Below are 19,566 nucleotides of genomic sequence, written 5' to 3'. Positions count from 1 at the left end.
GAACCAACGCTGGCAGGCTACTCTGTAGAATGGCCGCACCTGCCCTCATTCCTTTGTAGAGAAGCAGGGTTCCCCTTCTACCCACACTATGGCCAACAGTTGGTATTATCTGACCTTCTAATCTTAACTCATCTGATGGGTATATGCAGTGAAGTTTCACATTGAAGTTTTAAATCAAAGCCTTCTCCCCTCTTGGGAAAATATAAGGGAAGGAAAGGAAGAGGCAGCTGGCTTCCCAGGCAGCTTGGCTAAAAGGTGTCCATCCCATACAGCCAAGGCTGGCTGCAGATCCTGGGATTTTAGGGAGTGTGGACCATTGGGCCTTGGAGTCACTGAGACTCCTCCTCCCCATTTCTCTCTCAGCCCTTCTGGGACCACAGACTTTAACTTTAGGGGGACCTATACCATTCTGTTTTAATCTTTAGCCTTCTTTGCACTCTCTTCTGTTCCAACCTTCCTCCCTTTCTCCTAATCCCCCCACAGAATAGATGTGGCCCAAGCCCAAATCTTTAGAAACACCTGTTGAGACACCGGCTGCCTTTCTCCAGAACCAGGGAACCCTTGAGCGCTCTGACTATTGGGTTTCATCTATGGACCAGGGATCTTTGGCCAGCATACTTGCACTGAAATCAGCAGGGTCCTCCAACTATTAAAATACCTTGCTAGAATCTCTGAAGATTTGCACAAATAAAAGAAAGAGGGAGATGCTTTTTTTTTTTTTTTTTTAACATTGGCTGCCATTGGAACCAGCTCACTTAGGATGAGGACAGAGTCACTCAGTTCCGCACAGACAGAATACATCTCTTTTGGAACTATCTGGATGCAGGGGAGATGCATAGAAAAAGAGAGTTGAACTGTTGTGATTGTGAAAGAAACAGCAGTTTGGAATCTAGGCAACTGCTGCATGCTGATTGCTGGAGGAAGCAGGGTTTGCAGGCGTCAACCCAAGGTCTTTAGGACAGAGCACTTTAACTATGGGAACAACACCCTTCATTCACTGCAGATCCTCAGGAAACATCTGCTAAACTTGACAGTTGTGTGCTGGTGATCAATGAAAACCAGCACTAAATTGACATGGACAGAAAGAAGGAAACAGTCCCAGGGGAGAGACAGTAATGGGATTGAGTGCTCAGTATGAACAGGAAACCAGAGGTAGGAAGTGACCAATAAAGCATAAGCCCCTGTGGTGGTTGGGGAGGTGGAGCATGGGAGGAGGCAGCAGGGTGAGGGGAGAGCTGACTGGGGTTAGCAGTGGGATTGGGGAACATCTGGGAAAGTTCCCCAGGCTCTTCATAATACATGGAATGGAGGTCTCAGGAAGGAGGACCTAAGAATTGTGAGCTTGGGAACATGCAAACTTGAAGGCATGTGGGACACACACACACACACACACACACACCCCTCTGCAGGACCAGCTATCCTAGAGCAGCAGTCTTCAACCTTGGCAGCATATTGGAATTATCTGGGGACTTTAAGAACCTGATGAACCTGCGCTTTCATCAAACCAATCATAACAGAATCTCTGGGGGTAGGACCTGGGCCTCAGGTTTTTAAAGCTCCCAGGAATACAATGTTGCCATTTTAAGAAGATGTGCCAGAGCATATTTTGTGACTATACTGTTAAATGAAAACATAGAGGTCAAGAACGATTTTGTCTAGTATTACTCAATTTTTGTAAAATTTTTAAAGCTCAGATTGATAAGATATACCCTAAAATGTTGACAGTATTTCTCAGAGTGGAGCTATTATGGGGTAGGTTTTCCAACTTTTATGCTAATCTGAATTTTCTTAAATTTCTATAAACATGTTACTTGTATAATGAAACACACACACACACACACACATATATATATAACATAAATATATATACAACATAAATAAATAAAACATATTCTTTCTCTTTAACTGTTTGTGCTCCAAGATGGCCCTCAATGAGCCCATATCCTGGCATCCATACTCCTGTGTATTCTCTCACATTGAGCCAGAGCTGGTCAGTGTGATTAACAGAACACTGCAGAAGGGATGGTGTACAACATCCAAGGCTAAGTCACAGGACACTATGACTTCCGCCTGTTCTCTTGGATCACTTGCTCTGGGGGAAGCCAGCTGCCATGCTGTTGGGTTGCTCAGGCAGTCCAGCGAAGAGAGCCATGTGGAGAGGAAACGAGGTCTTCACCACAGCCAGCACCAACAACCATCTAACTGAGCCACCTTGGAAGTGGGTCCTCCAGCCCCAATCCAGCCTTCAGATGATGGCCACTCCAGCTGACATTTTGACTGCAGCCTCATGAGAGCACCAGAGCCAGCTCTCAGCTAAGCTGTTCCCAAACTTCTGACTCACAGAAACTGTGAAAGATAATGTTTGCTGTTGTTTTAAGCTTCTAAGTTTTGAGGTACTCTGTTATACAGCAGTAGATAACCAGGATAAAGTTTGGTACCAGAGCTGGGGTGCCCATGGGAACATAAACCTAACCCGGCAGAAGCTGAGAGGCCTCGGAAGAAGTGTCCAAGAGTCTAAATGGGATCAGATTAGCAGAAGGGGGATGTTACTGAGGATTTAAAGGAAAATATACTGGAAACTGAAAAAATGGGATTTTGGTTGTGGAGAGGCAGAAATTTAGCAACACTACAGCAACATGGAAAGTAGAGACTGTACCTACTAAATGGTGTGATCTGGCTAGGGAGGTTTCCAGACAATTCCAGGTATTGGGATCCTCCACTAAAGGTACCTTACTCATCACACATACAGAAGAATCAGGACATGTGGGCCTGGCCTTGGCCTCTGGACAGATCTCATCCAGGAACTGGCCTCCGTGGAGTTGATGGTGTGTAGAAGGTTGTGACTCTTGCTGATGACTAGATTGGGTCTTCGAGAGCTTAGGAGCAAGACAACATCGTGTTCACATCCCCTCAGAGTCTAGAGAAGATTAAGCCCTCAATATATGTCTGAAGAAGAGGAGGGAAGTGAAGGGAAGTACCCAAGGGAAGCACCGAATAGATGCTCCACCTTGCCCAGTGGCCTGCATGGACCATGAGAAGCCTGTAAAGTTAATGACAAAGCAACATGGACCAAGCTACGGTGTACTGTGGGGTGCCTGTACCCTTCAGGGGGAGGGCCCTGGATAGGATTTGCATACTGGAGGAATAATATGGAGATATTACTCTCCCTAATGATGGAAGTCACTAACATACATGCTGTCCAGATAATGAGGTATATGATGGCCTGAACTTTAAAATAACTTACCTTTGGGCAGTCCCGGTGGCCCAGCAGTTTAGCACCACCTTCGGTCCAGGACATGATCCTAGAGACCCTGGATGGAGTCCCACATCGGACTCCCTGCATGGAGCCTGCTTCTCCCTCTGCCTGTGTCTCTGCCTCTCTCTCTCTCTCTGTCTCTCTCATGAATAAATAAATAAAATCTTTAAAATAAAATAAATAAAATAAAATAAAATAAAATAACTTACCTTTATTTACTTCTAATGCATATGTGTCCTTCTGCTTATCCAGCACCCTTAAACACCCTTCTTAGCTTTGGAGAATTCCCCCCTTCTGGGTCTCTGACTCCCCAGAGAAGCCAGAAACTCTGTTTCCCAGAACTAGGGTGCAGGCACGTGACTAGGCTCACCAGTTAGATGCACCAGCAGCCAGACTTTAAGAGCCAGCAGCAAGAAGATAAGGCAGCGTCCCATGGAGGCAGGGAGGCAGCAGAGGATCCAGGAGAGTGCCCCAGGCCCACTCAGGGGCTCACAGGGTCGCTCCCAGGAGCTGCCCTGCAGTGGCATATTTAGGCTATGCCCCCACTGCAGGGCTTCCCAGCGTGGTTCCTGGGCTAATCAAGAGATGCTGGGAGCCCCTCAGTATCCTGGAATAAATTCGGTTTCTGCTTAAACTCTCTGCAGATGGTTTCTGTGGTTTGCAGCCAAGCCTGCCCAAGACCTCCCCAAGGGTGCAGCATCTTTGCAAAGGAGGCATTTAATACACTCCAAGACGGCAGCAAGGGGTGAATTTTACCTCATTAGACACAGCTGACTCCAAAACTCTCCCAGACACCCCAGAGGGTAAACAGACCCCCAGTTGGGTTGCATTTATCTTTTAAAAGTACTATTTTGATCATCTGGAATGAGGTGGTCCTCCCATTGCTTCCGCCCTCTCTCCACTCAGATCCAGCCTCCTACTTGTGGCCAGAGAGATCTTTCTTGAAAATGACCCAGCAGTGCCACTGCCCCATGACATCTGTGCTGGGTGTTCCCCCACGCCATCCCACCCCACCCTTCTCCTCTCTGCTCTACCTGCAGGGGGGCATCAGCAGGCCATGGGAGGGCAAGAGGAGAGTGGGCTTGGGAATCCATAACCCAGGTCACTGGGAGTCAGCTGCTTCCCTTTCCTGCAGGCTCGTTGCCATGGGGCTGCCTTCTCTGGGTTCTGAGCATCCCTCCTTGCCTGCCTCCTTGGGGTGGTTACACCTTCCCAAAGAGGTGGTCACATATCACCGCTCAGTCCCAGGTAGGCCCCATCCCTGTTGGTCTTCCTGAATCCCATCCACCCCTTTGTAAGCAGCCCCTCTGAGGGTGACACCTGTGTCCTGAGAGGCCCCAGTCCAGACAATGACCTTTTGTCCATGTTTCACAGAGACCCACCTCCCCCAGGACGAAGCCAGACTTCCTAACTTGGTGCCCCAGGCCCTTCGAGACCTGGCCTCTGCCCTCACCAGACCTCTGTCAGCCTTTTCTGTGCCTCCTGGCCTTTGCTGGTGCCCATCCCCTGTGCAGGAGCCCTGCCTCATTGTTGTCTGCTCCGGGAAGCTATGCTGGGCCCCCAGATGTCCATGACATCTCCAGACTCCATGACATGTCCATGACTCCCCAGACACACTGCCCCATAAGGCAGTCTCTGCACAGGTGTGAGTTATGGATCTCCAGTCTGGGAGAGCATCACACATCACCCAAGTGGGCCCCAAATACCATCACAAGCATCCTTAAAGAGGGAGGCAGGGAGACATTTGAGCACATGGAAGCAGGCTGAGTCGTGACAGAGAAGAGATTGGGGTGATAGGCTTTGAAGACGAAGGAAGGGCCTATGAGTATGGTCAGACTCTAGAAGCTAATAAAAAAGGCAAGGAACATTTTCCACCCTCAGTAGTTCCAGAAGGGGCCAGCCCGGCCAACACCTTGACCTGAGCCAGTGACATGGATTTCAGGATACTGGTCTCCAGAACGAAAAGGGAATAAATTTATGCTGCCTTAAGCCATTGAGCTTGTGGCAATTTATCGCAGCAGGCCTAGGAAACCATCAGCCTTCCCCCCGCCCCCGGAGGCTGGCTTGGCGGCCCCATGGGAGCCACCCTCCCACCTGGTGCTAGCTCAGGCCCTGCTCCCGCCCACTGCACCTGCCCCTCCCCAGCAGCCCCTGGGCAGAGGTGTGCCTTTCCGTTTCTGTTTCCCTCGTATCCGCCGAGGGTCCAGCGTGAGGTGTGGCGTGAACACAAGGCTGAAGGACAAACTGCAGGCCTGGCATTGGCAGTTACCAGCGGAGATCGGAGGCAGGGACGCTCACTTCAGGTCATTGGGAACCTCCCTCCGCCCGCCCCCCGGTGACCCACTGGCCATCCACGCTGGCTCCCGGGACATCAGCTGTGGCTTTTCTACAACAGCTCCCGCAGGACCACATGAGGACTGAGACCCGGGTCCCCCAGGGACTAAACTCCTCTGGGAGCAGAGTGTCACGGCTCCCGTTCCTGGAGTCCCGGGGAGCAGGAGATCATTGGGGGACAGTGTCTCATAAAGCATGGAAGACAAAGCAAAGGACAAGGGAGCTGTGCACACCGGGCCTTTCTCTTCTGCCCCCATCCCCAGCTCCCCTCTGGGACCTGGGGACTGGAGGGGGCAGCTCAGCCCCTCCGGGGTGCTGGGAGGAGGGCGGGCAGCCTCCCCTGGGTGCTTAGCTCTGTGTGCCTGGGCATGGGGGAACCGCAGCGGCTGCCACGCTCTCGGTTAGACTCACAGCAGGGATCGGGAGTCCTCTCCCCGCTCCTTCTCTGAACAAGAAAGAGCCCACTTGTACCACCACGCTCAGCTCCACAGACCCCGGCCAATCAACACTGCCACCGGGGATGGGCTGCAGCCCGCTGGGCTCCCTGACGAAGCCCTCTGGCCTGGCCACCACAACCATGGGTCCGGACAGCCAGGTGCCTTGGAGCATGTCACACCTTTATATATAGCTTTATAAAGCTACTGTGCATTCATCCTTCCCCTGTCCCTTCTGCTAGCCTGAGGAGTCTTTGAGGGCAGCCACTGGCAACATCCTCTTGTGTCCCCAGAACCTAGGAAAGGGCCTGGCATGTAATTTTGCTGAGTGATGAAAACAGCAAGGCAGGGAGTGTGGGCACTGAACAGAAGGAAGGTGTTTGCCATGGTGGCCCCTCTAGTGGCCACTGCTTTACTCAGAATAAAGGTCTGGACACCATCCTCTTCTACCTCGTAAACTTCCTTCCTCCTTTGCCCTTCTGTCTCCTACTCTTTCTCCTTGTTCGTCCACTCCAACCACGCTGGAGTTCTTTGAAACTGCAAAAATGCTCCCTGCCTCAGGGTCTTTGCACTGCCTGTTCTCTCTGGCTAGAATGCTCTTCCCTCAGGTATCCTCATGACTCAAGCCCCCACCTCTTCAAAATTTTGTTCAAATGGAATTTTATTATTGGCCAATTGAATTTAAATAAAATATTAGGGATCCCTGGGTGGCTCAGTGGTTTAGTGCCTGCCTTTGGCCCAGGGTGTTATCCTGGAGTCCCGGGATCAGGTCCCACATCGGGCTCCCTGCATGGAGCCTGCTTCTCCCTCTGCCTGTGTCTCTGCCCCTCTCTCTCTCTCTCTCTCTCTCTCAGTGTCTCTCATGAATAAATAAAATCTTTTTTAAAAAAATAAATAAAATATTAAAAAATACAAAAACAATGGCATTTTATGAATTGCCCTGATTACCCCTTTTTTTTAAAGATTTTATTTATTTATTCATGACAGACACAGAAAGAGAGAGGCAGAGACATAGGCAGAGGGAGAAGCAGGCTCCATGCAGGGAGCCCGACGTGGGACTCAATCCCAGGACCCTGGGATCATGCTCTAAGCGGAAGGCAGGCGCTCAACCACTGAGCCACCCAGGCGTCCCGTGATTATGCAATTTTAAATTGCAACTCCTCCAGCACACCCAATTTCTCTTGCCTGCTCACCCGCCTCCTTTTAAATAGTTATCATCAACCTTATTATCTTATTGTTTAGAGTCTTTCTCCATGTGGGTAAGAAACTTGTTCAAAGATGTTTCCTCTGTACCTAGAGTGGGACCTGTCACAAAGTGAACCTTCGACAAGTATTTGTGGAAGAAATGAATAAATGTGTTGAATGAATGAACAATTAAGGGAAGCTTCACTGAAAAATGACGGTTAACCAAGTCCTATAGGAAGAGGTAGAGCAACGCAAGTATCAGAGAGAACATTCCAGGCAGAGGGAACAGCCAGCACAAAGCCCCTCAGGTTGAAGCATGCTTGTGCATTCAAGAAACAGCAAAGAACGCAGTGAGGCTGGAAGAGGACAAGGACAGGAAGGGTGGGAGAGAAAGGAGAGAGGTAGGGGAGACATTTACTCTGAGATGGGAAACCACTGGGGAGTTTACAGCAGGGATGGAACATGATCTAATTCATGTTTTACAAACAGTGTTGTGTCTTCCGTGTAGGACATAGACCCTAAAGCAGGCAGAGAAGAAGCAGGGAGACTAGTTGGACAATCTCTGTGATCATCTAGGTAGGGAGCTTGGGGAACGACCGTGCAGGTGGTGAGATGGGGCTGGAACTTGAATTGTAGGAAAAACTGATCAGATTTTCTCTTGGACTGGGTGTAGAGTATGAGAGAGAAGAGAGGCATCAGAGACAACTCCGGGTTTCACCATGAGCAACCAGAAAGACAGAGCCTCCACCTATGGAGGTGAGGACAAATGGGATCTGGCTGGGACTGGGGAATCAGGAGTTCCATCTGGCCATTTTAAGCATGAGACACCCATTGGATATCTAAGAGGAAATGTCAAATTACGCAGTTGGGTGTGTGGGCCTAGAATTCCCAGGAGATGCCAGGCTAGCTGTACAGACTTGGGAGTCTACAGCCTCTGGGCACTCTCTCACCTTCGGGGTTAAGCATTCACCCACACAGGAGTGCAGGTAAGAGGAGAGGGGTCCAGGACTGAACCCCGGGCCCAATACTGAGAGTGGAGGACCTATGGAGAGATCCAAAAAGAGCAGTCGGGGGGGGGGGGGGAGAAGAATCAGGAGGGAGAGTTGTCTGGGAGGCTAGATGGAGGCCATCTCCTGGAGGAGGGTGTAGGGGCTGTTGCAAATGATGCCAAAGGCCCCGGGAAGATGGGGCAGCCCTCGGAATAACCCCAAAACACAAGCAAGCCTTTCCCTTCACCTTCTGCTTTCTTAGCAAGCCCAGGAGACCTGAGATCATGGAACAGGACTCGAGTTCCAGCCTTGGCACCAGAGGAACTTTCCCCATCAGGTTGAGACTGTTCCGTTTTGGTGTAAAATAAAACTAGAGAGTTCTACCTTGGCAGGCAGGGGAAGAGAATGAAAAGAGCTCTCAAGGCATACGAATAAATGGGAAATAGGATTTATTGAGGAAAATGAACGACAGACACCTAAGGGGTAGGCACCCAATAGCTGGGAGAGGTGCCCCTAGCCAAGGGAGAGATGAGGAAAACATTCGTACTTTCCTATTTTGTAATAGGGATGTCATAAGGGACATCACTGCAACAACAGGTGAAATGAGAAGAAGGTCCGTAGAAGACCTAGCATTCCCTCCATGCTAATGTTCCCAACTCTGATAACCTGACTAGGCCATGGCAAAGTACGACCCTGTTCTTAGGAAATATCCACTGAACTATGAATGGGTGAAGGAGTCTCACGACCACCTTCTGTCAAATGGCTCAGAACTTAAAAATAATAATATGTATTTAGAGAGGGACACCTGGGCGGTTCAGTGGTTGAGTGTCTGCCTTCGGTTCAGGTCGTGATCCCAGGGCCCTGGAATCAAGTCCCCCATCGAGCTCCCTGAGGAGAGCCTGCTTCTCCCTCTGCCTGTGTCTCTGCCTCTCTCTGTGTCTCTCAGGAATAAATAAATAAATAAAATATTTTAAAAATACATGTATTTAGAGAGAGGACATGCTAAGCAAATGTGGCCAAATATGAACACTTGATGAAGCAGATAAGAGGTATATGAAAGTCCGCGCTATTCCTGCAACTTTTCAGTAAGTTCAGAATTATTTCAAAATGACAATTTTCTGGGGCACCTGGGTGGCTCAGTGGATTAAGTGTCAGACTTGCATCAGACTCTTGATTCTGGCTTGGGTCATACCTCAGGGTGGTGAGGTCAAGCCCCAGGTTGGCTCTGCCCTGGGTGGAGCCTGCTTTAGAGTCTCTCCCTCCCTTTGACCCTCCTGCCTCTCTCTCTCCCTCTCTAAGAAAAAGAGAGAGAGAGAGAGAGAGAGAGAAAGTTTTCTAAAGAACCTTAAAGATCCTTGTAGCATGTTCTTCCAAACCACTTGAATCTTGTTCAGTGAGAACACATTTACGCGTTACTAGAGTGTAGCGTTGTTAAGGTTAAAGTAGACACAGTAAGCAAAACGGCTTCTGAACGGTAGAGCTTCAGCTGTTAGACGTCAGTTACTACAGCATATGGTCACTACACTTCTTATAGTATTATTATTGATACCATTAACATCTCGGGTGGTCTGGAACTGCCAGGAGCCGGCTGCCCCGTGCCCGCCCCCCATCATTTTCCAGCTCTCCCCACCTGGACCAGGCCCCGGAGGTTCTTGCACGCAGCCCTCTGGCTTTCGGCGGTGCCGGCCTCTGACCACGAGGGGGCGCTCGCCACACCTCCTTGTCGGCCGGCAGGCGCCGCGGAGCCTGAAAGCAGGCTCGGGAGGGACCGCGGGAGCGCGGGACCTCCGCCAAGGCGGGCGGAGGAGCCCCTGCCAACCCCAGTGCCCAGGTTCTGGGATCTCTGACATCCAACTCAACTCCCTGCTCCCTTCTTTTTCGCCCTGCAAAGCTGGCTGGCTGTTGGCCCCAGGGTGACATTGAAAAGGCATAAACTTCAGTAATTAACTCGGGATACTGATCTGGAGACCTACAGGGAAACCCACCAATGCAGACTCCCTTCTGCACATTGGAGAGGGCTACGCAGAGGTGCTCACCACCACAGTCCTCACCAAGTCCTAGTGCCTCACCTTGGGAACACCTCACTGCCCGTCACCTGTCATGCCTGCTATGTCACCTGCCGGACTCCATGGACATCTGGATTTGCCACCCAGACCGAAGGAAAGCCTGGATTAGTCAGATACTCTGAGAACAGGCCAGTTCCCATCAGTCACATTTTCTGGTCAACCACCATTTAAGAAAAACCCTTGAGGTTGCAAGGATTTCAGGGAATAGATCTTTAAAAAATTATATAATATGTTGCCATGCCTCTGTGTCATCATTACAACCACCATGAAAACACAGAAGCAGATACTGGAGCTCAAGCCTGGGTGACCTCGAGCAGTCAATCTTTCCATGCCTTAGTTTCCTTGTCTATAAAATGGGGTTATTAATAGCCTGGTAGAATATTTGGGAATGAGGGAGACAACCCATGTCAAAGCATTTAGCCAGTGCCTGGCACATACTAATAGTCAAATGTGTTAGCAATGATTATTCTTAATCATTACACAGGGCAGCTGAACCCATGGGAAGGTGAGGCCAAGGGTTCTCAAATTAGAATGCATGTCAAGGTCACCCGGAGGTCATGCTGCACACAGAAGGCCGGGCCCCACCCCCATAGTTTCTGAACCAGTGGGTCTGGGCTGGGCCTGAGAATGTGCATGCTTTAGCAAGTGCACATGGGATCGCTGATCTGCCAACCCCTGGGACACTGCTCCTGTACATACTGCAAGACTAACTTACTAAAGGTGAAGTTTAAAACATGTGCCTACACATTTGCCTACTCCGTTTTAAAAGGGTCATGGTAGTATTTAAATGTGTTAACATATATAAAATGCTCTAAAACGTGCCTAGTAAATAATGCTTAATATATTAGAATTATTAATAATTAAATAGAGAATTACCAGGAAAATCTAAAAGATTTGGGCATTTGAGCTAGGGGCTTTGCAAGGGCAAAGTATTTTTAATTCCCTTAAAGCCTATGAAGGAACATGTAAGGAAAACAGTTCTTGGAAATGAAGGGCTGTGCACCAGGCCGCCCGATATGAGGTTGAGACCACCGCCAAACCCAGGTCCGTGTTTCCATGGGACCTGGGATCTTCCCACTCCCTAGCGCCCCTCTGAACTGTAGCCAATCCAAACTTCACTCCTGATCTGCAGGTGGCTCTGTCCTGATCCTCTACAAAAGGCCTACACACCCTGGGGTCCAAGGTTAGAATTCACAGTACAGGATACAGAGCACGAAGGTCAGGCACATGGGTGCCAGGAGGAGGAAAAGGACGTGTGCAGAAGGAATGCAATTGGGTAGGGGAGCCATGCAACTGCACTTGGCCCTGGTTTGGGGGAGGCCACCCAAGGGAGGCATGCCTATCCATATCTAGCCTTGCCTTTCATCTCCCAGATTAGTGAAGGGCACAGGCTCAATGGGCAAATAGCCCCAAATTATCTCCAAATCCTACTGGACCCAGAGTTTTGGATGGGGCTGATCCCAGACCCCCAAAAGGCTCAAACCCATTTCCAAGATTGTAGAGCTGAGAAGTGCCCCGGTTTGGGGAGCTCTTAGGCTGAGGCATGGCCAAGGATGGCTGCTCGCAGGAGGCAAGGACAGCACGCAGGTGGCACACATCGTGCGTGGAGTCCCTTGCAGTGTGTGCAATGTAGCACGGGTGAAAAGAGAAGGTGGCCACCATTATGGAGAGCTGACTCTCCATGGGGTCCACACTCCAGCTGGAGCTTCGAGATATCCAAAGACTCTGAATTTGAAGCTGACCTTCCAGATAGTGATGAAAGCACATTTTCCAAGAGAAGTACTTAGCGCATATTGTATTAAGTAGCTTTTTCATTTGATGAGAACTCTTAACTCTAGAAACCGATGACGTGGGAACCTCCCTTCATGCTTCTGCCTGGGTCTTGCATTTTCAGAGACATACCTGCCCACCAGCACCTAGAACACTGCTGGTGCACACAGTAGATAGATGCTCAAGAGGAATTAGTTGAAATAATGAGCTGTGAGGCTGGGGTGGGGGCAATGGTAGGGTTAGGGGCCAATGGCTACCAAGGGTGAGATTTCTTACACCCGCCCACTAGTAGGGCTACATTCCTACTCAAGTGCCTCCAGCACAGGAATGGTACAGTTGTCCTCATGCTCAGCCACCAGAGGAAGCCAGCTGATAGACTCTTCAAGTCTCCAGAATGCCCGGCATCATAGAGGAAAAGTTATGTTTCACATCCCACCACTGAGGGAACATAGGTTTGCATCGGTTAAACTTAGAGACTTAATTGTGTGCTGGAGCTACTGCCCTGGGTCTGAGGGTCCAGGATGTCTTGGGAAAAGGCCTCCTCAGGGAGGGCTCCAGGGAGGCAGATACCTGGGGCACCTGTGTGGGATGATCTGGACACAGGCACACGTGTCACGTGGTGGTGAACTGGCATTGACACCAGACCCACATTGCCAAGGAGCAGGAAGCCGCTGCACAGGTGCATCCAAGGCCATGTGCTGCTCTTATCTGACTGAATCCTCTTTCTCTCCCAGCATCTAGACTCACCTGAGCCCAACCTTCTTCCCTCTGCCCTCTGCCCTTTTCCAGGTGCTTTGAGGGCCTAGACCGCTTGTTGCTAATTGCATCCCCCTGCCCTAATTTTAAATCACTAGGTACAAAACTACTCATTTCTAAGAGTTTGAACTCATGTGTCTTGAGCATTTTGCCCTGACACCATTTCTTCCCTGTGGGCTCTATTAGGAAATCTGCCCCTAACAATGTGTGTTCTACAGAGTGATGGACCCAAATGTCCTACCTGACTGTGGTCTCCTAACTCAAGAGGCCAACTCAACTTCCAAAGTGGTCAACATATTTGCAGAGGAAGCTTGCAGAGTAAGTAATCTCTAAGAAGCACTCAAAAGAATGGGGATTATTTCACATGGAGAAGCCTGATTATATAATAGGTCTTCAGGTTTATGAAAGATTTTGAGAGACAGTGGCCACCAGCTGTTCTGCATCTCCACTCTGGACCAGAGAGGAGGAAATTGGCTTAAGCAGCAGCCCGAGGATGTCAATATGGGAGAATTTCCTGACCCTGGAATGGGTCAGTTCAGATTCTTTTTTTTAAAGCAGGCCCTTTTTCTGAGGATACCAAATGGAGACAAGCATCACCATGGTGTGTGTGGGCTTTTTAGAAACCAACATCTTTCTGCCTACTAATCAGACTCACTAGGTGTATGCCTCAAGATTCTGTCTCTAAGAAGCACTCAGGGTCGAAGGGGAGTGTTGTGGGATCCCTTAAGCATCTTCTCTGACAGCTCCAATGGAGCTATGCTCCTGTTAGAGCCCAGTACCTCTTAATAATGATGGATCTTGCCAAGCACTAGGGCATTTGCATAAGGAAGTGCCAAGGCTCTATGCCACTGCTCTTCCCCTGGCAGTTTTCTGGCCCCTAAAATGGGCTAAGGGTATCTCATGGGATTCTGGGGAGGGGGCAATGAAATAATTTATATGTAGGTCTAGAAGAATGCTTGGCATGTAGTAGCACTCAGTAAATGATAGGCTTCTGCTCCCACAACCCAAATCTCTAGAATTTCTGTGAAGTCTAAATAAACTCCATTTTTGGACAGTAAAACTAGCTGATTTTGAGTTGAGTTTTACAAGATCATTAGGCAAAGCTTCAAGGTGCACGACTTGTGCAGTATGGGGTAAAGTGCAAATTAAAATCCTACAGCCCTGTTGTAGGGACGGAATCAGAATTTACAAAGCACCTGACACAACGTTTTGTGCACAACTGCCAAGTGAATGTTGAGACTAAGACGTGTCGTGGGATTTTTTTTTCTCAGCTCTTGGCCATACCCAAACCTCCTGGGAGCCCCTCCTGGGTCTATCAGACTCTGCAGATTTATGGACAACGTGAACTGGTCTATAGAGGGGAGGAACATCCTCCCTTTTAGCAGAGGTGCTAGGGAGGGAGCTTCTGCAATCTCCTCCTTTGCTTAGTTTCCCGGAGTGGCTACTCTGATTGGACAGCGCTCGCAGGAAGCGGGGTCCCTGATGATGTACAGTGCTGGTCTGTGGCTCCCATTCTGGCTGGCTGTTTTCTGGAAGAAATCTCTGCTGCAGAAGGTGGGTTTAGACTTTAACACCTCCTGACATGCAGTCTTCCAGGAGGCCAGCCTTTGAGAAGGAGAGGGGCGATTAAATGCTTCCTTAGCCATTAATTAAGCCAGGGTTTCTCACCTTCAGACTTATTGGACATTTTAGGTAGGAAAATTCTTCCTTGCATACATTATAGGATGTTTAGCGACATCCCTGGCCTCTCTACCCGTTAGATGCCAGTAGCATTCCTCCCTTAGCTGTGACAGCCAAAAATGTCTCCAAGATGTTGCCAGATGTCCCCTGGCAGGTAAAATTGCCCCTGGTTGAGATCTCTCTCAAAGGCTTGGGTCATGATCCGGTATTGGACCTAAAAGAGGGAGCAGGGACTTTTATTCCCACCAACCCTTGAACTCTTCAGCTTTGCTACAGGGTGGCTAAAAGACAGGCTTTCTTTAGTTTCCTTCATAGCAAGAGAAGAACAGCAAGAAATAGCAAACAGGAGAGAGGTGTAAAGGGAAACTGAGGCACAAGCCAGCAGTGAGTGACTTCCATGACTTCTCAAAGGTGCCACCTATGTGGGAGCAGGGGAGCCTCAGGGCCTGGTGGTAAGGGCTGCCTTGTGCCTGGCAAGTACACTGTCTGGGGTGGAAGGGCCGGCCAGTCAATTTTAGTGACCATCTCTGCTGCGGCTACTGGAGGACTAACGTGTGAGCAAAGACACACACTCCCTTGTGCAGAAACCACAGTTCTCACCCTCTGGCTCCTTCCCCCAGCAAGCGGTGCAAACTGCCCCGGCCGGTCGTCGTCTGCCCAGACCTCTGCCCGGGCTCGTCCGCGCCAGCTGCCTGGTCCGTTCCGGTGCTGGTGCTGGAACCCAGGCTCGGGGAGACGGGGCAAAGGAAACGAAACTCCCCAGCACTGGGCCACTGAAAATAATCACTGCCTTTTCAAAGGCCGACTTTGCCCGGTGCCAAGGCAAGAACTGTCTGTCTCGCCACCTTTCAGTTCTTGTTAAAAAGCAGAAGGCATGTCAGGGCCGGGCCGGGCCACAGGACAGAAGGGGCTTTCTTCGCGGTGCTGGATGAAGCTCAGGGCTTTAATGAAGGCTCTTATGAGCCCCAGCTGGCGTCCCATTTTCCTGAACTGGAATAAAAAATCGCCTTGGTCATCCTTTCCCAGGCTAATTTCAAAAGCATAATTACCATCATTGTAATTGGTTACTATTTATTTTGGTCATTAATAGTCATGCACTCCCCCAACCCTTTGTTACATGTGGATTAAATGATCCAAGAATATTTATGGCACGTGGCAGCCGTGTTTGTCTTCCGGGGTTCCTCAAGCCCCCCAGTCCCCATCAGGATACCATAACCTCTTGATTCCATGACACCCAGAGAGTCCTCTGGCTTGAGTGTTTAAACCACTGAGCTGTGGAGACTGGTGAGAGTTGGAGTGAAACGTCGGGGGTTCCAGAAAGATGCAGAGAGAGTGCTGGGGGGAATTGTAATATCAGGGGGCACAGGGGTGTGCCCTCCACACTGGTGTTGAGGATGGGAGGAAGGCGAGGGGCCACAAGGGTGATAAAATGGACAGTTATGAGATTGTTGTTTTTTCTCTCTGGCCCCCTGAAGGAGGCAGTTAGCAATCATCCGTGTACAGTTAATTTGGGAAGAGAATCCATATTTTCTGCCTTCAAAACAGAGAGCTTGGAAGCTGCCAGAGTGTGACTGCAGAAAGGTCATAATGTCCCCCGAATAGTCAAAATATAAATATAGCCCCCCAGTTTGCCAAAATTCTTAAGACCTCATCAAATGAAAATCCCAGAGGAGGTTAATTTAATTCACACCCCTCTTGAACTGGAGCAATTTTACATCCATACCATCCCACCTACTGTTCTACTGTTAGGTATTTAGTGCTCCCAAAAGGCTCTGGAAGTTACAAAAAGAAAAAAAAAGGCAAATAAGTAAGGGTAAAAGCCTTCAATTCCCCCAAGACTATGCTCTTACATCTTTTACCTCCTATGGGGCAGACATACGCTGTTCAGGTGGGAATCTGATTCAGGCTAAGGCAAAGGTAGTGGCTGCCTCTGAGCCATTTAAGTTCTGGATTGGTGGAAGGTTGAGCACCGAGCTCAAATACACCAATCAGAGCTCTTCTCTGAAGTTTTGAAGCTGGAACCAATAAAAGCACTGGTCAGTCCCTCTTTGGCTGGAAATATGGAACCATTCAGAGACATGAATGAAACAAGCCCACCAGTGGGAAGGATTTGGCCAATATTCAGAGAGAAGCCTATTTCAGAGATGGAGAGAGAGTCCTGGTGACACTCGAGACCCTGGTTTCAGTTATTCCTGAAACCTGGAGAAGAGACACTGAAATGAGTTAGAACACTGTGCTCTGCACAGCACCAGGAGGTGCCATTCATATGGCCACCGTGTAATATAGTGGCCCCTGGGGTTGTGCAGTGTGCAGCTTGCACAGCGGTACAGGGTGATCCCATCTGGAAGTGTCCCTGCCCTTTCTTCAGCTTGCTTGGAGATACTCTAATGTCCTGTTATTAAACTCTTCTTTTTGCCAAATCCATTTGGAATTGGATTTATGTCACTTAAACCAAATAAGATCTAAGTAATATGATAATAGTCATCTATAACCACAAAGAAAATAAGCTGTTAACTCCCCCAGCTTATTCTAGATGGCAAGATAGGAGTACCTGTCTTTCTTACCTATTAATTTTCAATTTCCTAGTCATTCAGGGAAGCAGGGAAGAGGAAAAGAAGAGGAAAAGAAAGTGTGCATCCGCACCCCAGCCACAGTCCTCGGGTGCCAGGCCTTGTAGAGCTGCCAGGCTGTACAGAAGGCGCGTGAATGCAAACAATTTCCGGAAGGCCTTTGGGCTGGCTGTGTGGGAACAGCTGCACAGCTCCTTAATGGGTGTCAATGTCAACGCAGACTCGACATTTTCCAGGGGAATGGGGCTGAGAGAATGCTGTGCTCCAGCCAGACGGTGTCCTGGAGGGGTGGGGGAGCGTGGAGAGACAAGGAAGGTTGCCAGGCGGAATAGCTGCACGTCCAGACCCAGGGACAGAGGATGAGGAAGGGTCGTGGAGAAGCTTTGAATTCACAGTTCCTGCATTCCAGACCTGTAAGGGCTTTCTGAGTATCCCTAGTAAAATATGTAGACATTTAATTTCAGGAATGAACAATAATTAAAGGATTTTTTTAAGGGTGGTGGTGGGGGAGAGGAACACTGGCAGAGTTCTTTATAAGAAGGCAGAGGGAAGAGAATTCAAACAATCCCAAGGAATGTAAATAAGTGTTCTATAAAGAGACGTGGACGGTGCAGTGGGATTAGTGTGGATTTTGAATTTAGCCTGATGTGGGTTCATGTCCTGGCTTCGTGGGACTGTAGAGAGAAGCCACATCAATTCTGGGAGGCTCCATCTCCTCGTCAGAAATAGGGATAAGAATATCTAATTGAGTGTGAGTGTAAGCACCAGACATAATAATAAATGTTAATTAGGCCTACAGAGCTAGAGTTGCTCAGGAAAACACTACTGCGGTGCCAGAATGTGAGCTGTTAGGTTTGCTTTTGTTATTATTTTTCCCCCTTACTATGTTGTGGATGCTGTGCTAGATTCTTATGTGCATCTTTTCTAATACCACTCACCTCTCAGCTTTTATCCTCAGGCCAAATGTTTTTGGAAATATGTAACATAGTTTGCTTGATAAAATAGGAACCCAGACTCAGCAGCCGATTGTTTGAATTTATTACCTTGGCCCTGCTCTCCCTCCCACCATCTGGCCTCTTGTGTATTCTTTTGGTTTTGCTTTGCCATTACTGTTCTCATCTTTTTCTTACTGCCCACCTGTATTAGTTATCCATTGCTGTGTAACAAATTATACCAAAACTTAGTGACTTGACACAAGAACTGCGCATTATCTCACAGTTTCTGCATCAGGGATTCTGGAGCATCTGGGTGGTTCTAAATCAGTGTGTCATTTGAGAACTCAGGCATGCGATGGGCCCGGGTTTCAGGCACCTGAAGGCTTGCCTGGGGCTGTGGGGTCCTCTTCCAGGTCAGCTCAGGCATGTGGCTGTTGGCAGAAGGACTCAGTTCTTCCCTACATGGACCTCACCACAGGTTGCTTGAGTGTCCTCACAACATGGCAGTGGGAAAAGCCCCTTGTCTCCACTATCACCACTTGTATCTGGTTTCAGTTCTGTGCCATCTACCTTAGAAGTCTCTTAATTCAGCCTCTTGTGATTTTTTACCCAGAGGATCTCAACAGCTTCTGGTGATATGGTGCTTTTAATGAGAAATAGATTTTTGGTCTTCCTCACTGTTCCTTGCACAGAGCTCCCCAAAATCCTCAGAATTTCCTAAGTGAAGAGGGAGAGAAAGATGAAGAGAGTGTCATTTGTTATTCACAACAAGCCTCTTTCGACCACATCTGAGTTTACGGTAATGTGGTGGCTTTTGGAAAGCCCCTAAAGATGGGGGAGACCAATCATAAGTTGGAACTTTCAGCACCATCCTCCTGACCTCCTGGGAGGGGACAGGGACTAGAGGTTGGGCGAATCACCAACAGCTAGTGATTTAATCAGCCATGCCTACATAATGAAGCCTCGATAGAAACCTAAAATGACAGGGTTCAGAGCACTTCTAGGATGGTGAACATGTAGAGATGCCAGGAGGGCAGTTTACCTGTAGAGGTTATGGAAACTCCACGTACCCTTGCCCTATGCATCGCTTTCTTTGGCTGTTGTATTCTTTATAATAAACTGATAAGTGGCACCTGGGTGGCTCAGTCAGTTAAGCGCCTGCCTTCAGCTCAGGTCATGATCCCGGGATCCTGGGATTGAGCCCTGCATCAGGCTCCCTGCTCCATTCTGCTTCTCCCTCTCCCTCTGCCCCTGCGCATGCTCTCTTTCTCAAATAAATAAATACATACATAAATACATAAATAAATAAATTCTTTTAAAAAAACATAAAGTACCTTCTTGAGTTCTGTGAGCCATTTTAGTAAATTACTGAACCTGAGGAGGGATCATGGGAGCCCCTGATTTATAGTCAGTTAATCAGAAGTACAGGAAGCCTGGGATTTGCAATTGACATCTGAAGTAGGGAGGCAGTCTTTGTGGGACCCTAACCTGTGGGGTCTTTTTTTTAAAGAGATTTTTATTTATTTATTCATGAAAGAGGCAGAGAGATAGGCAGAGGGAGAAGCAGGCTCCCCGCAGGGAGCCCGATGTG

The 19,566-nt window shown here is 48.9% G+C and overlaps 1 long non-coding RNA gene across 1 annotated transcript in view; it reads right to left on the bottom strand.

The window, feature by feature from the left end:
- Positions 1-9,546: 9,546 nt before the first annotated feature.
- The window catches only part of LOC121487798, a 43,855-nt gene continuing 33,835 nt past the window's right edge, over positions 9,547-19,566 (bottom strand). Inside the window, exon 3 of the long non-coding RNA XR_005986915.1 lies at positions 9,547-18,692. This is a non-coding gene — a long non-coding RNA (uncharacterized LOC121487798). The remainder of the gene's footprint in view (positions 18,693-19,566) is intronic.

This window comes from Vulpes lagopus, chromosome 3 (assembly GCF_018345385.1).
Source record: "Vulpes lagopus strain Blue_001 chromosome 3, ASM1834538v1, whole genome shotgun sequence".
In the NCBI taxonomy this organism is placed as follows: domain Eukaryota; kingdom Metazoa; phylum Chordata; class Mammalia; order Carnivora; family Canidae; genus Vulpes; species Vulpes lagopus.
Note: the sequence above shows the minus strand (reverse complement) of the source record. Positions and strands in the feature narration are given on the sequence as shown.